Below are 6,415 nucleotides of genomic sequence, written 5' to 3'. Positions count from 1 at the left end.
AGTGATAAATGATTGATTCAATCTTTTTACTGTTTTGGTCTCTTGGTAATAGATGTTTTAGGTTTCTTGATGAAAGGTTTAGATAAAGAAGAAAGATCAGAAAGAAATTGAGAGAAGAAAGAAATGGAGATAAAGAATAAAGAAAGGTTTAGATGATAGAAAGATTAGGTGAAGAAAGCTGCTACGCCGGTTTTTCTAGTGGGATTCCTTTTGATTGCCATGTTTGTGAAGGTAAAGAAGAAAGAAAGATTAGAAGAAATAGAGAGAAGAGGCACTTAAGTTTCAATGGTGGAACATGTGATTAGGGATTAGGGTTCATAGTGCTTCTGCAATTAGCAACTGGTCAATTGTTTATACTAAATCATGTATTAATAATTCTTTATTGTAATATGTAATATGTAACATTAGTTACGAGTTAAAACTTGAAAAAGGTAATATTCTTGATATATATATATATATATATATATATATATATATATTTATGTTTTCTTGAGAAAAAAAAAGCAAATACGTAATGATAATTAAGGTAAAGATAATAAAAATCTTCTTATTCTATATAAACTTGGGAAAGATGACATCTTTCATATTATTTGGAAGTCTTCATAGATATCTTTCATATTATTTGGAAATCTTCATATTTAGCAGTCTGTAGACGTTAAAAAGCAAACAGTCTGTTTCTTGCAGACTGCAGAGGTTTGATCCACCTCTTCTATTACAGATACCTGCAGATGTGGTCCGTAGACTGCAGACATTTTACCTCTGAAAAAACAAACAGCACCTAGGTTGGTCTAGTGGTAAAGGGGTATGTTTTTCATGCAAAAAGTTGTAAGTTTTAGTCTCATTTAAGTCATTTTTTATTTTATTTTTATACACAGTTTTTACACAACATAAATCATAACCATGTAAGCCTATTTAAAAATTTAACTGTTTAAACCAAACAAAAATCTCATTTACATAAGGCCTAAACTTTTTTTGCTTATAATATTTCGTTACTCGTTAATGTCTACGGGCTTTTTTATTTCGACTTGGCCGAGACATATAAGTTCTCGGAGACGGTCCTGGTAATTATTTTCCAAAAATTTTGTAAACTTTTTGATCTAGTTGGTTAGTAGTGTTATTAGCGACGTCACGTGAATTGTGGGGAAACTACTCATTCCTAGAACATCAAAAATAAGAAGAAAGAAAGAAAATGCATGACATATAAGTCCTACACGCGTTAGAAATGTTGACTGACTATATAGCACTCACACGTTAGAAATGTTGACTGACTATATAGCACTCAAGCTTAGGAAAAATCTACTTTAAATATTGTCCTCATAAAAATGATAAACCCCACCTATAAACAAAGCCCATCCGAAAACAACCACCTATCAAAAAGCTAACAATTTATTTAGCAACTTACATTCTGCTGAATCATGGCCAATATCTTAGCATGCTTCCTTTTCATGTTAATCCCTTATGCAGCCTCAATTTCTTTCAGTTTTCCAAATTTCAGTCCAAATGACAAGGACATGTTCAGATTATATGGTGGTGCTAATATCTCTGAAGATGCAATTCAGGTGACCCCAGAATTTAAAAGTGGCATGGCCAGCCAAGGGCGTGTGGCATACATGGAACCGTTTCATCTTTGGGACAAGGGTTCACGTGAGCTAGCGAGTTTCTCTACCAGCTTCACATTCGTAAAGCAATTCAACCAGGGTAACATTCATCGTCAAGATGATGGCTTCAGATTCTTACTTGCCCAGAATAGTTCTCGGAATGATAGCGATCAATATGTTTGGGTGGAGTTTGATCCTTATTGCAATACCTGGGAGGAAAATTCGATGTGTGATCATGTAGGTATCAACGTTAACTCTCATACCTCTGTTAGCGATACACCATGGCTTAATGATATGTCAAGTCGAAGATACTGCGAGGTTTTGATTGAATATGATTCGGCTTCCCAACTTCTTAATGTATCCTTCACAGGTTTATTGAACAATATAGTCCAGCACAATAACTTAAATTACACAGTTGATCTCCGCGGTGAGTTGCCTGAATGGGTTTCCCTAGGGTTTTTAGCTGCAACTGGTGAGGCGTTCGATAGAAACACAGTAAAATCCTGGATGTTTAATAGTTCTCATATACAAGCTGATAACAACACCAGACTTGTGGTGGGATTAATAGCAGGAATATCTTTTCTAATAGCACTTCTCGGAATACTTGCATTCTTCTTGTGGAGGAAGAAGAAAAACGGTGGTGATAACGTGCAGGAACTTGGATTATCGATGAACCATGAAATTGAAATCGGTCCTACCGGGCCTAGAAAATTCTCATACCTTGAATTAGCTCAGGCTACGGCTGGCTTTGCAGAGAAACAAAAGCTTGGAGAGGGAAGTTTTGGAGGAGTCTACAAAGGGTTTTTGAAAGATTTGAGCACATATGTAGCAGTCAAAAGGGTGTCAAAGACTTCCAAACAGGGGATCAAGGAGTATGCATCAGAAGTCACGATCATTAGCCGGTTAAGACATCGAAATCTGGTGCAACTCCTCGGTTGGTGCCACCAGAAAGGAGATCTTCTGCTTGTTTACGAGTATATGGAAAATGGAAGCCTAGACTCACATCTTTACAAGGAAAAAAGCCTGTTAACATGGGAAACAAGGTACAAAATTGCTATTGGTTTGGCTTCTGGTTTATTATATCTACACGAAGAATGGGAGAAATGTGTTTTGCACAGAGATATTAAATCGAGTAACGTGATGTTAGACTCAAATTTCAATGCAAAGCTTGGTGATTTTGGGTTAGCTAAGTTTGTTGACCATGACAAAGGTTCTCAGACAACGATTTTGGCTGGAACCATAGGGTATATTGCTCCTGAGTGTGCCAACACCCGGAAGGCAACCAAAGAATCGGATGTGTTTAGCTTCGGAGTTGTTGCATTAGAAATAGTATGTGGGAGAAAATCTATTGACTACAAGGCACAAGAAGCACATATATGGTTACCAGAATGGATTTGGGAGCTCTATGGGACTGGGACCTTCTTAGAAGCAGTCGATCCACGTCTTGGATCAGAATTTGTTGAAGTTGAAGTCAAGCGTTTGATGATCATTGGGTTATGGTGCGTGCATCCTGACTTTAAACTCCGCCCAACGATGAGACAAGTGATTCAAGTACTAAACTCCGAAGCATCTATCCCTACACTCCCTTCAAACATGCCTGTGGCTTCTTACTTCACAGCACCCAAGCCATCGTTATTTGATGGGTCTAATGTGGATATGTCAACATCTTCATCTTATATATATGGTCGTTAAATATCATACTTTGTGGGTGGCTCTTTTATATTATAACCAGGGATTTCAAATGTCTTTGTTAAAGTAAATTGTAGCAATTTTTTGAATGTGTGCATAAAATATATATCATCATTTAATGTTATGAGTTTTGTTTTTTCAGTTTTAAATATTTGGGTGGAGGTTTGGAAGCTCTAACGTTAAGTAGAGTTTTTAGACAATTTTTTAAGGTCTCTATTTCAGAAATTATAGAAATTATGTATAGAAACAAACATCTATTACGATATTTAATTTGTTTAAAGTATACTAGATTATTAGCTCGTGGGCGTCACGGGTGGAAAAATATAAATCATGTAACATCCACACGTAATATGAAAGTGGAATACATAATTTCATATATACTTGTGGAGACGACAACATGATATATAATTGTTAATAATGTCGGTAGCAAAATAAAAGATTACTAAACATAACTTTCAACGAAAATAACATCCATTTTACAATTATTAGATAGATAATTAAAACTTCAAAATGTGAATTTCATAAATTACTAAATAGTTCTTTATAAACCACATTTGTAGTTTTATTTGTAACTTTACCTTCCTTGTCTAATATAAGCATTTTAACACCGTCTCTACTATTCACTCATGACAAAGCCACATATAGTTGACCATGTGTAAACACCGATTCTCGCATGTATATGCCAACTCTTGCTAGTGATTTGCTTTGACTTTTATTAATATCAATGCAAAATAAACCGCAACAGGAAACTGTCTTCGTTTCGTTTCAATTTGAATGACAGTTTCTTATATGAAGGAGTTAGGCCACTACGAGTTATATAAGTGTGAAAGTCAATGTTAGTACCTGAAATAACCTTTACTTCGATAAAATGCCTCCCCAAGTTAATTACTTGTAATCTCGTTCCGTTGCATAAACCGTTCTTCTGATCAATATTCCTTAGTAACATTATTAGCACGTCAACCTTTAGAACCAATCTATGATTAAGCATACCAGACATTTTTAAATCATTTAGAAAATCCGGTGCGTGTAATGTTGGATCGAAACCAGGACCAACACTATCAGACTTGTCTATACTATCAGAACTGAGATATTCAACTTCTTCTCCGGTAAACAAAGACAAAAATCTGTCATTAATGTTTTGGACAACCTCATTTAAAGGTGCAAATATGTCCCTTTCTTGAAAATATAAAATATCATTAAAAATTTTCAATAATGCTGGATATACAAAATCAATCAGATCAGAAATATGATTGGATGAATTATCAATCACAAGATCATCTGGTATATCTATAATGGCGTTGTTGTATCTATAAATAATGAAATGCAAATGTTGTATTTATAAATAAATGATAATTTTACATGGATTATAAGAAATCATAACTTATTTGAATCAAATACTAAAACATACAAAGACTAACAAAGATAAATGAAAAATTAAAATATTTTATAACTTATATCATGAGTACAATAATAAGCAAACAAAGAAATTAGTCTCCAAATCAACAAACAATTTTACAATTTTGATTCAATAAAACTTCTATTTCAATGTTGATTCAAAAAATGAACTTTATCTAAGACATTTATTACACATCAATAACTGTAATGTTTATTACTATAAGATAGTACATGTGTTTATTTACACATCAATTTAAATATTTGTTGCACATCAATGTTAAAAGATGAATAATATCTAAGACATTTCTTTTTATAAGTATATTTTAAAATTATGTTACAAAACAAACTGTTATGACAATCTAAAACCTAAATTTAATCTTTCATAATACTATAATTAATTGATATTCAAAATAAAGTCTTAATCAATATTTAATAACATATTAATTTTCATTCAAGTATAGTCGACATATAGTTGATTCCTAATATATATTATTTAGGAAATTAGACAAAGCTTTCTCATCCATTTTTTATAACTCCTTTGTGGATAAATCATGTTAAATAATTATTGAATAATAATGATAATAATAATAATAATAATAATAATAATAATAATAATAATCTAATATTGTTTTAATAGATTCTATTTAGTTTTTACCCATTTAGACAAGTTGCATCTACTCAGTAAATTAAACTTTTCGTCATATTTCGTACATGCTAATTTGGTGGTGATGAAAATAGAAATTTAATTTTGTTCAAACATAGAAATAATAAAAAAAATGTTATTATGGGAATAATATGAATAAACTAAGAAAACATTCCATGTTCATTAATAGTTATTTTACGGAGAAAATTGTATAAATTAAGGATAAAACATGTTTTATTTTTAGCAACCACTATTTGTTTGACAATTATGTTTAAATCATTTTATTCATTATTTTTATGTGTTTAAAAATTTAAGATTTAATGTAAATTAATGTTTGTCAACTTAAGAATTGATTTGAAGTCAAAACTTATATGAGGTCAAAAAAGTATAATCATTTTGTATAATAAAATAATAATTAAAATACAAATTAAAACATAAATTAGTAGATGTATGTGAATATGGTTGATGACTACTAAAGAAACGTTATAATTAATTGTATTTAAATGAATATAAGTTGAATATTACAAATAATTTTTATTTCTAGTTAGTAATAAAGTTTTGATATATTTTGATACCATAATTAAAAGTGTAACAATTACTAAATAATTAATTAATACGAATCAATTTTTAAGTAATTGCATTTAATATAACGATAATTTTGCTAATACGATTATTATTGATATAAAACGAAGATTGATTTTTGACTTTAACAATAATGGTTTTTTATTTTATAAAATATTGTAACAATACTAAGTGAGTTAATTTGATAATAATGATGAAATAACAAAATACTTAAGGTACAGAAATTCAGAAAGTCAATTAATGCTATTTTTAGGCATGTGCATCTTGACATTTAGACATACTTATAAAATTTTCAAATAAAAAAATGTAAACTTTTCTAAGATTGGAAAGTATCAAAATCTTTTAAATGTTAATGAGAATTGGTCAAATAATGTTTGTTGAGTTTGAAATGAAGAAAAAAATACATACTTTGTATATGAACAAAAACATCTAATTAAATAAACACGGTAATCAATAAATATACAAATTGTTATAAAAAAAATTTTATTTTAACTTTTGTATAAGAAAC

General features: G+C 30.6%; 1 pseudogene; it reads left to right on the top strand.

The window, feature by feature from the left end:
* Positions 1 to 1,355: 1,355 nt before the first annotated feature.
* LOC143575874 (L-type lectin-domain containing receptor kinase IX.1 pseudogene) lies at positions 1,356 to 3,487 on the top strand (annotated as a pseudogene).
* The last annotated feature ends 2,928 nt before the right edge of the window (positions 3,488 to 6,415 follow it).

The sequence above is a fragment of the Bidens hawaiensis genome, unplaced genomic scaffold (genome assembly GCF_021521415.1).
Source record: "Bidens hawaiensis isolate Kalapana, Puna unplaced genomic scaffold, B.hawaiensis_p1.1 tig00027767_1, whole genome shotgun sequence".
NCBI lineage: Eukaryota > Viridiplantae > Streptophyta > Magnoliopsida > Asterales > Asteraceae > Bidens > Bidens hawaiensis.
The sequence above is the reverse complement of the archived record's forward strand: the minus strand, read 5'-3'. Positions and strand labels throughout refer to the sequence as shown.